General features: G+C 38.9%; 1 protein-coding gene across 4 annotated transcripts in view; it reads left to right on the top strand.

The window, feature by feature from the left end:
- The window catches only part of SMOC2 (SPARC related modular calcium binding 2), a 140,998-nt gene that overhangs the window by 25,742 nt on the left and 95,444 nt on the right, over window positions 1-19,812 (top strand). The window lies entirely within an intron of this gene.

Consider the following 19,812-nt stretch of genomic DNA (forward strand, 5'->3'; position numbering starts at 1 on the left):
TACTATTTGTTTTTAACTAACATACATAGTTTTGTTATATAAAATCTTTCAGGTGGGCCTGACAAAATCAGCTCATATCCTTGTAAGTGTTACTGCTTTTCTGGCTAGGATGAGGCTAGAGATCTGCTTTGAAGGTTGCTGTTGGCCCCCAGAGACTTGTTCCTTTTGCTACCTGAGCAAAATCAATGGAAATGGTGAAAGCAACTGAATTGGAGAAAATAGGCAGAATATTCTTTCATTGGGAAAAGCTAAAATACTGATTAGTTGTGAAAATGTTGCATTGAGAAAAAGGCTGGCATCTAGTAACGGTAAGTACTAACATCCAGCATAGAGCTTCAATTTTGCATTTTTGTTCTTCAGTACTGCCTGCTGAAGAAGAGGATTTGAAGCTGTCTGATTACACTACTTCGAAAACTTAAATTACTGGGTAGTCATAGCTCAGAGGGTAAGGGGAAATGAAGGCTTATTCTGCATATTCTCAATGCTTCTAAATTGTCAACTTGGTTGGTAGCATATACCACCCGTGAGAGAAAACATCTGTGGCTGGAGTCAGAAGACCTTTAACTTAATTTGAAAGCACTTTCTCAACGTGGAGTTACTGGCCTAGATTCTAGGAAAGAAATCTTTTTCCCACAACTAACTGCATAGTTGACATAATTTGGTTTGGACGCTGATTCTCAAGAGTGGGAAAATGATTTAATTTTATTACTGGGGTAATTACTTCTTATACAACTGGTTTCAGTACATACATTTATAAAGACGAACACTTCCAAATTCAGAAAAAATTATGCTACTTGGGAAGTAAGTATTAAGCATGTACATATTCCTAGCTGGGCCACTCCTGTTCTCATTCATACTAAGGGTACGTAAATCCATCTGATTAATAAGATTCAGCTTTTAAAAATAAAATTAGTTTGTGTTTTGATTTTTCTAACTTCAGTTTAAAGTTATTGGATCTTTGCTTTTGCTGAAAGTTAAGGCAGATCACTTGAATGAGAAAGGTATTTTGCTTGTTTATTACTTTCTGTCAAGCTTACTTGCATTTCAAATATTTTCATAATAGGTAAGTTCTGCTTTCTAATTTGTAAGCATTCCATGAATTGTCCTATGGAAGGAAATGGGATTGCTGCTGTTAATGACATTAGCAAGAGTTCAATGTCTTCCATAAATATTTGAGCAAGGAAACAGCTGAGGTTGATAGATAATCCTCATAGAAGCAGAGTTCTAACTGTAAGCAAAAACTGGTTTTGGAATCATGACAATTTTTTTCATGCTGGAAATTGTTGAGTTCTGTCACAGGTATCCCTACAGCTTGACTCTGGAATGAGTTCTTCTAATGATCGTGTATTTGTTATAGCAAATTAATGTTCACATCTGAGTTATGGAAAATGGAATTTATAATTTCAGTGGAACATCAAGTTGGCACTTGCCTGTTAACACGTTTATTTTCCATGTTTCTTTTTTGTTCTAGACCAAAAAGTACTTACTGCTTATGTTCCACAACTTAATTTACCAGTTACCACAAAGCCTTTAAGATCCAAAGTAGGTGCCAATGTATTTGGTGTGATATATTAGTTAAAATTACAGCAAATTTTGAGTTGCTACAATTTATATAGACAAGGGTCTGAATCAAAATCTTGGATCTAAAACACACCAAGCTTGAGGAGGATTTGGATTCAGATCTAAACTCTGTGGTTTGGGTTTTTCTTTAATCACATGGTGTTACAAACATCTATTTCATGTTTCTAAACTGTCCCAGCTGTGCACAGTATTTCCTTGAGCACATTGGACTTGTTTTTACACAGATGTAAATCAGGAGTAACTTTGTTAAAGTCAGTGCAACTGGTGCCAGTAGATGATGTGTAAGGAAAGGTCTGTGCTGTCCCTATTATGCGTCTCTATGCTAATAATATAGAAATTACATGCATTCATTACATCAGCTTTGGGAAGAAACTGTCTGCAAGTCTTTGCATGCACAAGAACACGATGCAGGTGTGTTAGCAAACACAGAATATAAATGGATTGGGATGGCTGCTCTGTACAAGGGCCATTTGAGACCTTTTTTAAGGTAGTGCTCAGGGCCATTGCTGCATCCTTCTTCCTGTCTTTCTCCCACCTCACTGGTTTCCTCCAGGCTTTGCTACAACCAGTGAATTCTCTTCACATGTTTTGTAGCCATGTCCTGTTGCACCCTGTCAGCTCACTGGATTTGCCATTGTGCTCTTTGCCTCTCGCCTTTAAGGCTATCACTCATCAGTTCTTAGGAACCAACATTATACAAGTATTTGAGGTAAAGAGAATATAAGACCAGGATCAAGTGTTGATTTCCACTCCAGCTTTCCCTATTGAATTACATAAAGGTTTCAACCGAACTCGAGCTATAAAGAAACCCAAGCCTTTCTTTAGGTTGGACAGAGATTGTAAAAGTCCTGTGTTTTTGTGTCTGTCACTCCCCATCCCTCCATCTTCATTATTCTTGCATGCATATCCAGTTTCAGATTAAACTGTGGCTGTTCTTGTGGTATTTCTTGTCCTGGCCAGAAACAGGAACTCTGAGAAGCATTGCTGCAAACCCCTCTTGTTGAGTGTTCCTGTGTAGTTTTTCAGGCTTGCTGAATCTAATCTTTGTTTTTAGATTCTCATTGGATGAAAATAAATTACCATTCCTTTACCTGTAGCTTTATTTGGATGCAATTGCTATTTTTCTGTTTCATCAAAGGAGGGGACTTGACTTATCTGTACTAGTGAAAGTGGTCTGACTTGCAGCATATTATGCCAGCAAAGAGAAACTGCCTTACAGATTTGTATTTTCCAAAGATGATATGTGGTCTCTCCACAGCTGCAATTCCCCTGGAGGAAGATGGTCAGACTTCTCATTGGGGGTTGTTCGTTCTTGCCTCTTTGAGCCAAGAGCAATATAAACCAGGGTCAGTCAAGGGTAAGATCCATGCAGTTACCAGTTCAGTAATGCTTAGCAAGAAAATATAATCCACTAAGGGAGCAAGAGAGAAAACAGTGAGTCCAACAAAATGTCACGTTGCATATTCTATCAGATTGAAGAAGTTGGTACTTCAGATGGCTCTGGGCAAGTAATAAAATAGAGTGCAAGGAGATGATTAGGTCTACAAGCTCTTCTTAAATGAAGTACTAGGTCTTGGCTAAGGAACATACAAATCCTGATTCTTTCTTTTAAGTTGCCATTCAAATTTGTAACTTTGAGGCAGGCAAAGATGAGCAATCATAGGCTGCTTCCCCTTGAGAAAAGCAGTATTTCAAAGATTGCAAACAGTGTGAATCCTGGAAGGAACAGTGGGGATTTTCTTTTTGTGTACAAAAACACATGGCTAGGTAAAGTGTTTTGAGAACACAGGTGAATTTTGTAAGATATCAGTTGTTCTTTCAAAATATTAAGAGCAGCCTAAGCATGTAACATAGAAAAAGGAAGTCTGTTTTAGCCCTAGTTTTTCATTATTTAGGATATATCCCATATTCATCAGAGGTGGATTGGCGCCGCAATATAAGAAAGATATAAAGGTGTCAGAAAGCATCCAAAGATGGTGAAGGGTCTAGAGGGAAGCCGTGTGAGGAGCAGCTGAGGTCCCTTGGTCTGTTCAGCCTGGAGAAGAGGAGGCTGAGGGGAGACCTCATCACAGTTACAACTTCCTGGTGAGGGGAAGAGGAGGGGCAGGCACTGATCTCTTCACTCTCGTGACCAGTGACAGAACCCAAGGGAATGGCCTCAAGTTGTGTCAGGGAAAGTTTGGATTGGATGTTAGAAAGGTTTTCACCCAGGGGGTTGTTGGGCACAGAAACAGGCTCCCCAGGGAACTGGTCACAGCATTGACTCTGGCAGAGTTCAAAAAGCATTTGAACGGCAGTCTTAGGCACATGGTGTGACTCTTGTAGTGGTCCTGTGCAGGGCCAGGAGTTGGACTCAATGATCCACCTGGGTCCCTTCCAACTCAGAAAATTCTAGGATTCTGTGATATTCAAGCTGATAACCTGCTGTGCAAGAACACAACTTTATATGAAAAGTGTTCAGCTTGCACATTACATGTAAACAAAAGAATAGAACTGGGAAAAACTCAAACATCAACCTACGTGGTGATTGGGGGAACTTGTATAACCCCAAAAATTTAAAGATAGACACCTTTATAATTAGGTAATGGTGTATATTCTCGCACACTGACAACTAAAGCAGTCCAAGTTAAGGCTTAAAGGTTTCAATTAGACTCTTCATTGCTCAGAATCAAGCTTCCTACAGACTTACCATTCGCTCTCTCTCTAATGGAATTTTATATATGCTTAATAGTAGATAACTTTTGGACTCTATCTCCTATCTGTTGTCTGCACCAGGTCATCTGCTCCTTTATCTGGAGTTCAGGATTCAGCTTAAAACCTGACATTTTTCTGTACTACTTCTGCAGGAATTGTTAAATATAGTCTTAAAATTCACTGGTTGAATTTATTAATACAATTTTTCTCTATTTTTAAATAGTTTTCTGTCACTTCTGGTTCTTGTTTTTGTATTCTCTGGATGTGATATTCCTGTAGCCAGAGAACAAGGTCTTAGTGGATTCTTGTGCAGGGTTATGTCAGCTGTGGTGAAAGATAATGGAGTATCTTTCAATTGACATGGTTTTTACACTTAGAAATGGGAAAAAGAAAGAAGAATGTTTAATAATGGGCAGCAACAATTTATGAAGCTGTGTATGCCACACATCTACCATATGAAAAAAGACTGTATTTGTCTCTTGTTTCTTTGGGTGTTCTTGCACATGAAAACATGATACTATGTTTCACCTTTATCTGAACAAGAATGTTATGCTTTTGAGTTGGGGAGAAAAGAGTTGTATGATAATTGGAGTGTGCTGTGTCCCTTTCTAAAGGTTACAACTGGAACATTGTTGCAAGAAGCAAAGCTTTGACTGGACTGACTTAAGCAACAAGAGTGAGCTGTTCTTTATCATATTAATTACAGTTGACTCATGTCACTTCACCTCCCAAAACCAATGATGGTTGGTTGAGATTATATCCAAACCGGTCATAAGTTACTAGTGAATCAGTAAGAGAATATTTTGGGCTGGTATACAAAAACATGTCTTGCTCCATATTTAGTTAGCTTGGATCTTATTGTGGTTCAACAATATTTTACAGAAACAAAACATTTTCAGCTTCAAGCAGAGTCCAGTTTCCTTAGTAAAACTGTTAGTGCAAGGAGGGAAAGAGTTTAGCGAATTTGCAGCTTCATTCCTCTAAGAGCAGATAACAGGCATACATCTTACCTACTCTGTGTTCAAGATTTCCTACTATCATTTATTTTGATTATCTGAAAGCTGTTGTGATATTAAAAGCATGGTGTGCAGCTGATAAATTATGATATCAGCTTCTTGTCATGCTAATCCTCTCTGCTTTTCCAACTGTGAGAGGAAAAGATTGTGGTGTTTGGGTATGGAAACCATGTTAATGAACATGTTCTTCTTGGTTGAAGTGTTTCCTATTTTTCTCAGATCAATTTGCAATTTGGTTGAAATCCTGCTGTGGAGAAGCACTGAGGTATAGCTTTTAAACACACTAGTGGTAAGAAAAAATGTTTAGGAAAACCTTGAAAAATATACCTCTGCCTTAATAGTGTCAGTTTGCTAGAGAAACAATAATGTATCATATCTATCCTGTTTTGATGGATATATTAACAATGCTGTCATTGTTTCTCTATGTCTGACAGCTACATAAAGAAGTATCTGGAAACTGAGGTGCTCCTAAAGCTAAAAACCACATAACTAAATAAAACATTATGCTAAGCTGACATAGAAAATATAAGTAATTAATGCTTAGCCATAAATAAGCCCTACAGAACTAAAGCAAAAGTCAAGTCTGTGGCCTTGTTTAGAGCCTGATCTTGTGGCTTTGGCACTTGTTTAATGTTTGGTCTTACTGTATTTTTCATTCATGGTTTGTGAAATGCTTTACAAAGACAAGTAATGATAGTCTGATTTTTGTTGGGTGAGGTCTAAAGAAGCGCTAAGAGATAAAATGTCTTGTCTGTGATTTAGTCAGTTCATTGTGGGGAGAAAGAGTACAAATATTGCCTTGATTTTGAGGGAGTCATGGTTACTTTAAGAAGCAAAATTGCAGTTATATACCCTTTACAAACTAAATGATTATTGTTCTCCTCTACTCTTTTAGGCTCAGAAGTGGAGAACTCTGTGAGACCTTGAATTCAGGACTTGCCCTGAAAGAACTAAAAAAACCAATCCGTACCATCCCGTTCAAAACCTGAGAGAACTAATAGTGTGCAGATTCCAAACAGATGAGCCTGTGCTTTTTCCAGGGAGCATCATCCTAGATTGCATTAAAAATGACATTCAGTGAAGGGTTGTTTTTTTTAAATTGAAACAAAAGTCATAAAATAGTTTACAAAATATCCTCAAATGTTTTTAACAAGAAAATCCATGTGCCAGTTTGGAAGGATTCATACTGTTTGTCTTGCCACGTCCTTGGTTTGTTAATGAACTGGGTTTATTTCAGCCATGACTAAATCTTATGTAGGAAAGACCATTTGGAAGGATGACACATGTGGTTAAAAAACAGGAAGGAGTTTCTGGAGTCCTGTATTTAATTCCCGGCATTGCCACAGACTTCCTCTTTGACTTTGAACAAGCCACCACATCTCTGTGACTAAATTAACTGTCTGTAAACTGATGCTAGCAGAATTTTTCTCCTTTAATGGCAAGTTGTGGGGAGAATGTATATTTGGGTATCAACTGCAGCTGCAGAGGACTTAGATTTTTAACTTTCTAAAACATGAATACAAGAGAATAATTTAAAGGTGCAGCCATTTTCTATGGATTGTTTGATAATGGGAAAATACCACAAAGTATTTGGAGTTATTTGCATCAGCAATCTGTGGTACTTTGGCACCTCTTCATATCTGACAGATTCATAGGAGAACATCCTTTCCTACCTGTGTACCTGTGTCCAAGACAGTGATAATGACAGATGTGTCAGTCTGTTCTATGCCAGGTGTGTCAGTCAGCTAATGATGCTGCTCTGAATAAGTTGTGGGTGGAGCTGTGGTATAGATTGCAGAGGTGGCAGACCTCAGGGAACTAAAATTAACAGAGAGGCCTGGCCCTCAGGTGCTGTAGGAGGTGGCTAGGGATACAAGCTTAGTGGATGGCATCCAGCAGGTCAAGTGACAGACTGTGCAGTTGACAGAAGGATAACTTAGGCATCAAATGCAATCTGTTCTAGGTGATATGGGACAAATTTTTTATGGCCCCAAGCCTACATCTTAAAGAGAAGAAGGCCTCTCAGGTAGTAAATATGGGCATGCTGAATTCACATAAAACATTTGCTCTCCTGTTTTCTGAACAGTTAAACGGTTATTTACATTTGCCAAGGTGCCTGAAAAATACCCTTGCTCATCTAGTCAAAGCCATATTCATGGCTGAATATATTTACACTGACATTTATCATTTTTATTCAGATTACTTTAAAGGTGGTTAAGCACTGTCCACAGAGAGCATCAATAGCCTGTGGTGGGCAGCTCGTAGTTCTCCTTATGTGGCTGGCCAAGCTCTCCCTACAGAGAATGGTGGCAAATGAGCAATTTGCCTTAGTCCAGTGGCCTAATGTTCCTTTTCCTCAGGTAACAACATAAAGGGAGGTAAGAATGCCTCAGCCTCTTCTGTGGAATATGCTCTTTTTTCACTGTGAGGTAAACGATAGGGAACAAAAATTAAGTTTTTTAAAATGGCGTCACTATTTCTTTTCTTCCTCCCATGTGCGTGAGATTTGGTCAAAATTAGGCATCTGACTGCTGGCTTTCCAGGCCACTACACGCAGCAGAGAAACAAAGCTGTGGCTGAGGCTGCTCTGCTTGACCTCAAAAGCACTAAAAGACAAAATAAGATTTGTGAAAGCCAGATTCCACACTCTAAGAAAGGAAACGACTTGTAACATGGGAGGAAGAGGATGTGGAATTGGTGTGATGGGTCTGCTTGTTAGAAGGGGATGGGCTCTGTTAAATATTCTTCCAAATGCTATAATCTGTGCAAAACCATATCAGGGAGCTGTTTTCCACAGTGAAATAGGAAAATATTTTGTAGGTGCCACCCCTGTCTGTATTTTGGTGGTCAATTCCACTGCATATAAAAAATATCTGTAACATGGGGTAATTATAGGCTTCCAATGAAAATAATCTGAGAGGAAAAGATTCTCTGATTTTTCAAGTATGACTAGAAGCCACAAATATAAAAAATTGCATCAGAGACTTTGGACTGCAGAAATCCTCACTCTTGAACTGTAAAAATATGCTGTTTGTATAAGCTCTTGGTAGGAGCTGGAACTTGCTGGGCCTTAATTCTTTCACTTTGTGGGATGAGAGAAAATATAATTAAAATGAAATACCTGTTCTTTAGAGGTCTGGGGTTTTTTATCTGTTATATTTTCAAGTACTTACAAGCATTTTCTTATCTCAAATACAGAGTGTCTAGGCTTCCTCAAGTGTGCAAAACTTAATTCTGACTGCATACCATTAAAAAATCCACAAAGTCTCCAAAATCTGTAATATGGGTGATTTTTATTACAAAAGGCTCTCAATTCATTGCTACAGTCTTATTCTGTGTGTTCTCAGGTTCATTATGTTTAAAACCAGTATCTTTATTTTTACATCTGAAGTGCAGTAGTCTCTTCTATTGTTGATTCTTCACCTACAACACAGTATGTGTGACTGTCATTACAGCCTTTTTGGGGATTTTTTTGGCACTGCACCAACAGTTGTGAGGTCTTTGCTCACTGCACTCAAATGGAAGCCCTTCAAATTCTCCTCCATTTGGTTTGTCATCCCTAAAAATTCCTTTTGCTATCAAGAAGTCTCACACATGTGGGTCTGTGGTGGAAAGGGAATAATGGGTTGTACTACTAGTAGGACAATTTAACATCCCTAGGATTACTGGGTGATCTTTTAGGACAGATTTTAAAGCTACTGGCCAACTGGTGTGTAGAAGGCAAAGAACTGCAAGGAACATGAGTTCTGACAAAGAAAGCAGAGGCCACTTAAAATGTGAAACAGAACTTGGAAAAATTCTTCTATGTCTGGTTTGGATCATGGTTTATTGACCCCTTTTATCCACTGCTAGATGCACACAAAGTTTTGTTTTTCATATTTAGGGGTTTTTCTTTTGAAAAAGTCCTCATAATAATTAAAAATAAATGGCTTCCTAATGACTTTTTTCCTTGGAAAACAATGGTTTAAATTAAAGGAAAAATGTTTTTGCCCAACATACAAACAAACATACAAGAGTTCCATAAAACCCCAAAGTTGAGAGGAAATAGAACTGCGAGTGGTTTGAGAAAACCGCTTACAGGTTCTTGTGTCCCTGTGGAAAGTGTTTTTTTCTCGTTAGACTGGCTTGTTAAACCCTTGTCTATTCCAAATGTATACTATTAAACCCTTTGCTTTTAGCATGATTCCTCTTTTTAAAGATGACAGTATTTAAACCTAGGAACATGTTATTTTAAGAGCAACAGTTTAGCAATAGCAAAATCTGCCTCCCAGACTCAGCTGCCTGCCTTCTTTCCCAAATACTTTGTTCTGAAGGAGCTGATGGCAGTGATAAATGTAAGAGAGTAAGAGCTCTGGAGTTATTGTCAGCAAGTTAGCTTTATGGCTTGGGGATTAGACCTTTGATGTCTTATCGAGTTTCTGCCCTGCGTGAATCAGTTGCTTACTTGATTTAAATTATAAAAAGAAATGCTCTGTTGTGATATTGTCTCATACTGTGTCTTCGTCATTTGAGATGCCTCTGTGTTCTTTAGTTCCCTAGGAAGAGAAGGCAACCAGCCATATGGAGAGTGGCCAGTTGCCTGCCGATCGTGATAGGCACTAAATAGAGTTGCATAGAAATTCAGATATAGAAAAGCCCTGTTTAGCTCAGCCTTTCTCTCCCCCACAAAGGGAGATTGTTCCCTACAACTCTGCAACCCAACATCCAGCACTGTTTCACTTTAGCTTTTGAGGGGGTCCCTCTATTTCTTTAATAAACTATTTCCTTTTCACAGAGGTAAGTGCTTCTTATGAAGTTTTCTTTTTGATATCCCTCAGTGTAATTGCAGCTGGACTGCTGCTTCAGCATGTGGTGGGGGAGAGCAAAGGTGAGCTGAAAGGAAGTCCCCCTTTAGTGACTCCAGGAACAGCGATACCTTACACTGGAGACGACCATCTAGAAGCTCATTTTCAGGGTTTTGCATGTCCTGTGTGCTGGAGATTTCTGGCATTTGTGACAGAGGCTTAACCTAATGCTTCTTATTTTGAGTTATAGGTCATTGCCTTTACTTTTATTGTTTTAAGATACCTCAGACACTTTAAAGGGTGTGTACTGATACTCCTTAATCCTAAAATAAACCCCTCAGATATAGAAATGTTGATATGACTTAGATTTTATTTGCATTTTAAAATAGCCTTCCAATATTTTGGAAGCCAAAGTGTTTTTCAAACAAGTGGCCTTTAAACAACGCTAAGAAGTAAAGCTTGTCTATTTTCCCAAGTTGTTGCTGAGGTTATGAAAGACACCAGCCAAACACATTAGCTGTCTCTCAGGAAACTGGCTAACAGGACAGTTGTGCTAGCCCACTTGTATTCTGAAAGCTGGGTCAGTACTTATGAAAAGCTTAAGTAAACTAGAGGATAATTCAATACATAGACAATGCATCCCACTGTTTCTCTGTTTATTTTCTCCCTGTGTGACTTCTGGCAACTGAGAAGAAACACTATAAATGACAGCAACCGGCCAAAGAAAAGATTATGAATAACAATGCCGCAAGAATGAAGGGCATGAAGTTACCAGTGACTTGGGACAAATGCAGAGCACTGGACATGACACAACCAGCAACTAGTGGGTTGTAGTACATGCAGAACAGAATATCTTCATATTAGGAACCCTTTCAATCTGAGTTTCAACTTAAATTTATACAGTTTGTTCTGTCTCTGGTAACCAAAGGTCTTTATACCTGTAGGTTTTTGACTGTACTTTGCTGGTAATACTCTGAAACCAGGAGAAGTGATGCCACTGGACACTGACAAAAAAAGAAGGCTGAGGTCTCTTTAACTAACAGTTGTGCATACATACAGATGGTACCACCTTCTTGTTTTCGGCACTGTAGAAGTCTGTCATGCTTTCTGTCCTAAGTCTGTCATGCTTTCTGTCTACAGTTCAATTTTCTGGCAGTGCATACAGGTTTCAATACTGTGTTAACTTTTTGGATGTTGCAAAATAAAAAAAACCAGCTGTTTCTGTTAAACTGAAGTTAAAAATAACTATAATAAAAAGCACAGGAAGGTTTTTCTTACCCCTGAAAAGTCAGGTAACCTGTGTTCTGGAAGAAAAGGCTGCAGATCATTTGCCCTTGCTGAGGTGCACTTTTATTACTTCTAAATATCTACAGTATTAAATGTGTTGGCTGTTTTCTTCTAAAGTGAATACACTAGGATCTGTTTGCAAAAGTAAGTGATTTCATGAAATATGAGGGAGTCCTCATCTTGGAAATGAATGAACATAGTCAGATAAAAGGTGTTTTAGGGTCACTGATAATATTTATCATATCTTGAAAATTAAGAGAATTATTTTATTTTTAGTTGTATATCAATGCCAAAACATTGTTCATACATTGTTTCTGATGCTCAGATTTTGCAGTTTCTAGTGTGACTCATTTGAATTGAGTGCTTTGTGCTTGAAACAACTATACTGTAGAAGCATTCAAATGAAAGGTTCTTCTGAAAGGGTGATTCATCAGGGCTGAGTGCTACTCAATAGGAGCCCAAGCCTGCTCCTGTTGGTGTCTGTGTATTTACCTTAGTGGGGATGGAACCAGATCCTAGAATTAAGCTATTGAAGAGAATAGCCCTTCAAGAGGTATGATTGCACTACCTTTAAGTTTCTTTTTAAGAAAAGGAGAGGAAAAAAGAGGAGATTTGGACTACTTGTTCTTGTGGCATTTTCTGGTATTCATGTGTCCATCCTTTCTTCAAAGCAAGAAAGACTGTATGTCACAGTTCGCTTCAGTTTCCGCCTAGTCCTTCCTAGTTTACACAGTTGCACAGCTGAGATGTTTTGCCTTTTTTAGTAATTTGTGCAGCAACAGTAAAAAGAAATGATGGATGTGCTGACATTCACCCCCCCATCCCTCCATCAGTACAGCAAAGTAGAGGTCACTTTAAAAAAACACCTGTTAAAGCAATAAACATTTTAAAAATAACATGCAAAAGCAAAACATATCAATCAAAGCACAACCCTGTTTAATACTTTTCTGTGCTGGTCGTAGCACAGAAGGACTGAGGAGACTGTAGTTTTGGCAGTGAGGCTCTGCTGCACTCCAGGCACTGAAGGAGTAAAGCACAACACTGTTCTAATTGATAGGTAGGTAACTTGGAGCTGACTTTGAGTACTAATCCTGGGTGATTAAAAAAATATAAAACAACAAACACCACCACAACACAAAAAACAAAACCCAACAAACCCAAACCCCACTCAGTGAAATTGCATACTCTAGCTGTTTATTTCAACCATCCTGGCTAAATTTTATAGGGAAAGAGGCTACACATAAGTTACATATCAAAAGTTTCATGAAACATAATGAAACAAAGGTAGTGGTGGTGGGGGGTGTCTGTGTGCAAAGGTTTATTAACACGATCCTTTTCAATAAAACAGTGCTTCAGCAGGTATTAGAGACAGTTCTGTCTCCTGTGTGCCCCTGCAGATGCACAGCCTACAGGACACTTTTGATAAAGTTATTTTGGAAATCTAGACCCCACCCCTGTTTCAGTTGTCTGAAACCTGGGACTTTGAGAGTTTGTTCCCCTTTTTTTTCTTTGGCACTATGGGATAGGTTATTCTCACAGGACTTGAAACAGTAACAGGAGAGCTAGTTGATCAGATTCTCCAGCTTATGAGGTAGAAGGGATGTTTCTAGGACATGATCTAACTTTTCCAAGGCAGGTGAACCTTATCCTAAAGCTGCCAATTTCCTGTTTTTCTAGTCTACACAATTAGTTCCACACTATGACACCATGATCATGGCTTGCTGCCCTGGAGAGTGCTGCACTCTTGTGGCTGGGCCGCTAATTTTTTGTGTAAACAGGAATAATGAGCTCCAAAGACCAAATGTTCATTTTCAGATGTTTGAGATAACTTAATTGAAGTCAGTAATCTGCTCACTTGTCTGGTAGGGGACTATAATGGGAAGATTCTGATACACACCAAGAACCCTAACCACTGAGAAGAGACAGAAATGTTTTGGTGAGATTCTTTGTTTTAAGTGCAAATGGCCTTGCCCACTGTAATAGCAAGCACGGGCATGTCCTGGCTCATCAGAATCATATCTGATTAGTCACAGAATCACAGAATGGGTCAGGCTGGAAGGGACCACAGGGGGTCATCTGGTCCAACCTTGCTGTTCAAGCAGGGTCATCCTAGAGCACCTGGCACAGGATTGAGTCCAGATGCTTCTCAAATATCCCCAGCGAGGGAGACTCCACAACCTCTCCGGACAATCTGTTCCAGTGCTCAGTCACCTGCACAGTGAAGAACTTCTTCCTCATATCGAGGCAGAGCTTTCTGTGCATCAGTTTCTGCCCATTTCCTCCTGTCCTGTTGCTTGGCACCACTGAGAAGAGCCTGGCTCCATCCTCTTGACACCCACCTTTAGGTATTCATACACATTAATGAGGTCTCCTCTCAGTCTTTTTTTTCTTAAGGCTGCACAGGCCCAGTGTGTGATGGCTTCTGTGTAAATTCCTCCATGCAAGCTTAACCTTAATAGTGATGTCCTGTATGTTTGTGAATAAAAGGGGATTACAATTTCAAGTACTCAGCTCTGGGTTTGTCATGGAACAGTCATTAAGGATCATTTTGCTTCAGTGGGACAGCTCAAGATGAGCAAATCTGTTAAAGAGAGGTTGAGTACAGCAGTTATACAGAGCAGGTATTTTGAAGGTATCTTCTGGTACTGTCCTAAATAACAAGGATAAAAAGAACTTAAATTTTCCATCCATTTAATTGCTAAGGCTGAATGCTTTGCCATGGCATTGGGATGAGAGTAGAGTTTGTCCTGTAAATATACTTTAGAATCATAGAGTATGAGTTAGAAGGGACCCATGAGGATCATCTTCTGCTTCATTCCTTGGGAGAAGAGTGAAGAAATAAACATTGAAAAAATTAGTGGTTTCAATGAAGCAGATTAATTGAGACAGAGTAGCTGATTGGAATGCTCTCTAAGGCAGAATGTAACGTGGATATTTAAACATCATTGCCTTTGTCTGAAATACACATGGGAATATGACTTTACAGATTTTAACTTGCATGTCTGGATATATACACACACATACATAAATGCAGACACACACACACACACACGTATTACTGTTTTCTAACTCATTTTTCCATTGTAGACAAGCCCAGAGGGAACAAAATATTCCTAGCTTGGAGATTTCTACATCTGCTTGTCAGGCAGCTATCAGACAGAAACAGCATGACTACATAAATCACTGTAAATCAGCACATTTTTCACCAGCACAAAGCCCTCAGCACAGAACCACTTTAGAGTGCACTGCTCCATAGTTTGTTTGCAGACCTCCCATGCCAGCATCAGGGAAGTCAGATCATACTATTCAGCGTCTCACAGTAACCAGATGCAGAATAAAGAAATTGCTTTTCAAAGCTGTAGTCTGCACTAGGCTTTTCCAAGCAAAGCAGTGATGTCTAACATGCATCTTCTCTCTTCTGCTTGTTTTTCAGGCCCTTTTGGCCTTCAGCTTTCCAAGATGAGGTGTTAGTCTCTTGTTTTGCAAGCAGTCTAGACCTGTCTTTAGATTCTGGTGCATTTTAGATTCTGAAATTGGTCAAAGGGAAATTGGTCAAAGGGAAAGTCTGTATATCAGTTATAAGGGGTCCACAAAGAGTAATAAAATAAAAACCTGTTGTCACTGTGCTTAAATACCTAATGCCAGTGAAGGGTATATAGGTCCAGTCAAAATTGAAGGAATCTGTAAATTAAAGGAAGTTTGGTTAAAAAAACCTCTGATGAACTATCCAAATCCATGAAATTAAGTATCTGTCCTTTTTGTAGTCCAGACTCTAACTTGGGGTCACAGAAAAGGATGGAGGTTCTATCCACAGACAGAAAAAGTGGTTTCCTGGTCTTCAGCTTTAGTAAGAAAACTTATATTAGGGCAAGTTAAAAATAGGTTTAGCATAGTTATGAGTTATGCTTTATGTACAGTGTGTTTGTGTTAAAGATGTCTCTATAGGATTGCAATTATTAGAGACAAGCTGGCCCAAATTAAAAAAAAAGAAAAAAAAAAATTAGGCCAAAACTGCCCTGCATTGCTCAGATTAATCAAACAGTGGCATCTGACTGAAGACAAAGTCCACAACTGTGCACTGTATTATGAAATGTATAGTAGAGCACTTCCCATTAGTGTTTAACAGGCTTTGAGACAGATTCAATAACTAATCTTTGTGCCTCAGCCTATGTGCATCTGTTGTCAGCTTTTTTTCCAATGCAGAGAGATGTGGTGCTCCCCATGACCAGACTGCCACATGGATCTTGACTCTTCTGCTTCCTTGGAGTGGCACTCTGGCTTGCAGATGCATCCAGTTGTTGCCTCTCTAGCCAAGCACCATTTTTCTCACCTTATGCTCTGTCATCTGCTTAGGTGAGAGTTTCTGTGCACTACAGAGGGTGGGTTCACAGATCTGTGTGCTGGAAATGTGAAGGTGTGCATGTGACGCAGTTTTATCTGAAGACCTTTCCTGCCCTAGCAATGATGTAGCTGCAGGATGTAGACCAGAGGGAATGACACTGAATCCCTGCATAAGAGTGAGCAGTGTAAGGTAAAGAGAAGATATGTGTTACGCCACAGCAGTGAGCAAGGTTATATGTACATGCTGTCTTGATAATTAGTTTAATAGCCCAGTAAGGAAAACATCAAATTCCTACTCTTAAGGTACTGGAAAAACTTTCTCACTGACTGCAACACATGGCTGGTGGTTGAAGAAATAAGCATCCTGACTGTCCATAGCCCAGATGTGGCACCAGTGACCAAAAAAAAAAAAAGCAAAAAAGATAAGTCAGAGCAGAAAACAGAGGAAAAAACAGAGCAGAAATATTTTTCCCCAGTTGAAGCAAGGTTTCAGATATCCACTACTTCATAGCCTGAACTTCAGTAACAGAGAGATGAAAGATCACTGGGACCATCAGTGATAGATTTCATCCACTATTAAGATTCTTTGGTGTGGGACAGGGAAAGAAAATACTGGAATTCCATGATGTCTTAAATATATGACAGTAAGTAATATTTCAGCAATGCTTATACCTGTCAAGTGGGTACATGTCTGGTGACTTTAGTAATTACGTTTTATTAATGAGGTAAACCTAAAATCAAACATTTTTCTGCTATAGCCCCAATATTATTCTGCCTTCTCAGAAATACTACATGAGCATTTAAAGCAGTGCCTACTGCAGAATAGTAGGCCCCTTGGAAGCTGTGTGTTTTCAAGTATAATGCTTTGGAATGGCTGAAATAAATGATACCGAAATGTAAAGGAGAAGGTAAGTTACAGCAACTCCAGTTGAGTTGTGCCTTTCTAATCTGGGGCATAATTTTTAATTGAAACAAACTTTTTGAAACATGACTAGGCTGGTTTCTGTGTCATTAGGGCAAGAACACCTCTCTGCTAAAAGTGTTTTGCTTTTTAATAGGGTTTAGCCATAATTTTCCAGTTTGTGCTGGTTGTTCAAAATAATTCCATCTCAGGTTGGTCAACTATTGTTGGCTTAATTTCAGTCATTACCAGCATTCAACAGAAATGCTGCTTTAAGCTTGTCTTTCAGTGAATCACATGTTTGTACAATAACACATTTGTTTGTTAAATTAATTCAAAGACAGAAATGGATGAGCCAATATTGAGAGTGAGTCACTTTCTGGTCCGTATTGAACCATTTTTCTCTCTCTCTAAACTGCCTTATTTTAATCAAAAGGACTATTTTCTCTGAAACATAAAGCTCTAAGATGTGCACCAGTGTGATCCCAGCTTTTCTGTCAGTGGACTGTGCTTGTTCCTGTTTGAACAAATAGCAAACCTCATGAAAAATTCCATAGCGCTTTCTTGTTTCAGCATTAGTTTTTGATGTGTTTATCAATTCCTTTGGCTTTGTGAGCAAGCAATACTGATTTTGACTTGAATCATCTTATACTGCTGTAGTAAAGATGATAATGAAGTATTTCCAAATGTCAATCACATACTTTCTGTATGTTTTTTTCTAAGTACATTTGCTAGTCTCTTTTGCATGCCGTCTTTCCTTACACTTGCTTGCCTTTTTGTCCTTCCTGCTCTTAAATCCCTCAGTTACATGAGGCTGGTGGAAATTGTTTAAATGTACAACCCAAATTCTCCAGTGAGGTTTGGCTAACTAATAAGCTATTCAAGTGGTTTTGTCTCCCGGGTATGTCTTCATCCTCTGCTTTTCCAGGTTGCTTGAATATCCTTGAACCCTTAATTTGCCCTAATCTCCTCTAAGGCTTTGAAATAATAAAATACTTAAATAAAACTCTTTGGATAAATGCCCTTTAAAATACAGCTTTATCTGTGAACTATCATGCTCTCAAGGGAGTGGATTTTGTTCCTCAGACAATTAAGGGGATTTTCTGTCCACATTGTTACTGTCAGGCATACCCATCTTAACTCCTGCAACAGCTCGAAACAGAACAAATGAGGAAAATCTGGGAGAAAAATGGTACAGAGGCTAGACTGCTGCTATGTGTGGTTTTGTTCTGGTGCCTGGGTTCAGTGCCCTGACCTGCTGCATGATTTTCTGTAGGTCACGAAGACTTCCTGTGCTTTTAAAAACTAATTCTTTGCTCAACAGGGATTTTGCTGAGGATAAATTAAGGGGGGCAAAGTGCCTAGCCACTACAGAGGGGTAGGCTTCTATGTACAGAAAGGCTGTACTCAGATCCCTACTTCACAAAATAGAAAGAGGGAGATCACTTGATTTGCCATCACCAAATCCACAGGGAAAGTCAGAGGTAAAGCAGAGGACAGGATCCCATTTTTTTGCCAGGGGCCCCATGTGGTCCATTTGTCCTTGAGAAGTCCTTTTCACAGTCCTAGGTAGGCCTAATCTCAGAGTCCTGCAGATGCCTCCCAGGCAAGAAAGGGAAGTTTGGAAGACTTCACAGGGCTCCCACAGTGCATCTCATCAGGGCACCCAGGCAAGCCCTGGAGACCAACATGATTTGGAGGTTGTTCAGAGCCCTGGATGCCTGTCTTCACTGTTGCTCATTGTGCAGGTAAAGGGAGATGACTTCAGTTTTTTTCCCTTCCCACTCAGCTAATTATTAATTTCTGTTGGCAAGAAGGATCTGCAAAATAACACTGAAATGGGGAGAAAGGAGCATCTGTCCTCCACTTCTGGAACTCTGTAGCTAGATTTCATGGAGAAAAATTTGGGGTTTGTGTGTATTATGTGAGTAATTTGCTTCTGAAGTTAATTATTCCTAAAAGTAAAAAATTGCTAAAAAAAAAAAAAGAATGGTAAAAGGAAGCTTTCATTTTTATCTTAGTGTGCCACTAAAATATAAAAATTCTGGTAAAAGTCCAACCATTTGACCACTATTTTAAAGTGATACCTTTGAGGTAATCTCTCTATTTTCATACAGACTCTCCAGAAAAACATCTGTATTTCCTCATGTTAAGTGATAGGAAATGCAAACAGACCACAGTTTAAGTTTGAAGATTATGGAGATTTATAACTCTTTATATAATTCTTATGTGTAATAAAATGCAGGGGAACTATATGTAGCATTTTTTTTTTTAATTCTTAATCCCAAATACTACTCTTTGACCTCTTTTTTTTTTTCTTGAAATTTTCCTCCCTCTAATTTCAGTTTCTCATCTGAAGTTCAGAATTTTATCTACTTGAGGTTTGTAATGATGAAGTAGCACCAGTGAAAACAGGGCTTTAGCTGGATGAAGACCTTTTCTTGGGCACCTCCTGATGCTTAGGAGAGTGATTACCTCCTGGTAGCTGTATGCCTTGCTTAATTTTGTGCTTGTTCAGAAGCAGAAGGATAGAGAAATTCATCTGAGCACTTACTGAGTTCACCTACTCCGAGTCTCAGCTTTTCAAGAGCCCAGAAGATAATGTAATATCTTTTCATCTGTCTTTGTTTTTAGCTGGCATGTAGCAGCATCAGACCCAATTAGGTTTTCTTGGCAGCGTGTTTCAGGGTAAGAAGGTCCTTCTTTTCACCGTGCCAAGGATGATGCCAAAGTCATGAGCCTTGCAGTCTTGGCAGTGGAGAGATGAACAGTTATGTTGGGTTCAGTGTGGCTTTGTGTCAAAACTAGAAAGAGGCACACTGAAATCCACAATGAGAATATTTATGTAAAAAATCCTACTTGGATCTTAGAATAGACTTTTCAGCTTGTCATTGTGGAATAATTAGTACATATGTAATAAAATAGACAAACATCCATTGCTGTCTCACTTTTTTTGTGAAGAATGTTTCTGCCATCACCATTTTCGCTTCAAAAACTCCAAGTTGTTGTCTTGAGATTCATAATGGTTGAAAGCAGTTCAGAGACTTCCAAACTGTGATACTGATTTCATGTACATTACGGAGATGTTACAGTTACTTCCATTTCCCAGCAGCAGCAGAAAAATCCCAGATATAAAGAATTGACTAGGATTTGAATAGACTAAAAAGGCAGAACTTTCTTTTCAGTTTTGGGTAATATTTGTATGTGT

This window comes from Corvus kubaryi, unplaced genomic scaffold, assembly GCF_017639235.1.
Source record: "Corvus kubaryi isolate FWS band 111438036 unplaced genomic scaffold, C.kubaryi_AGA036_p1.0 37266, whole genome shotgun sequence".
NCBI lineage: Eukaryota > Metazoa > Chordata > Aves > Passeriformes > Corvidae > Corvus > Corvus kubaryi.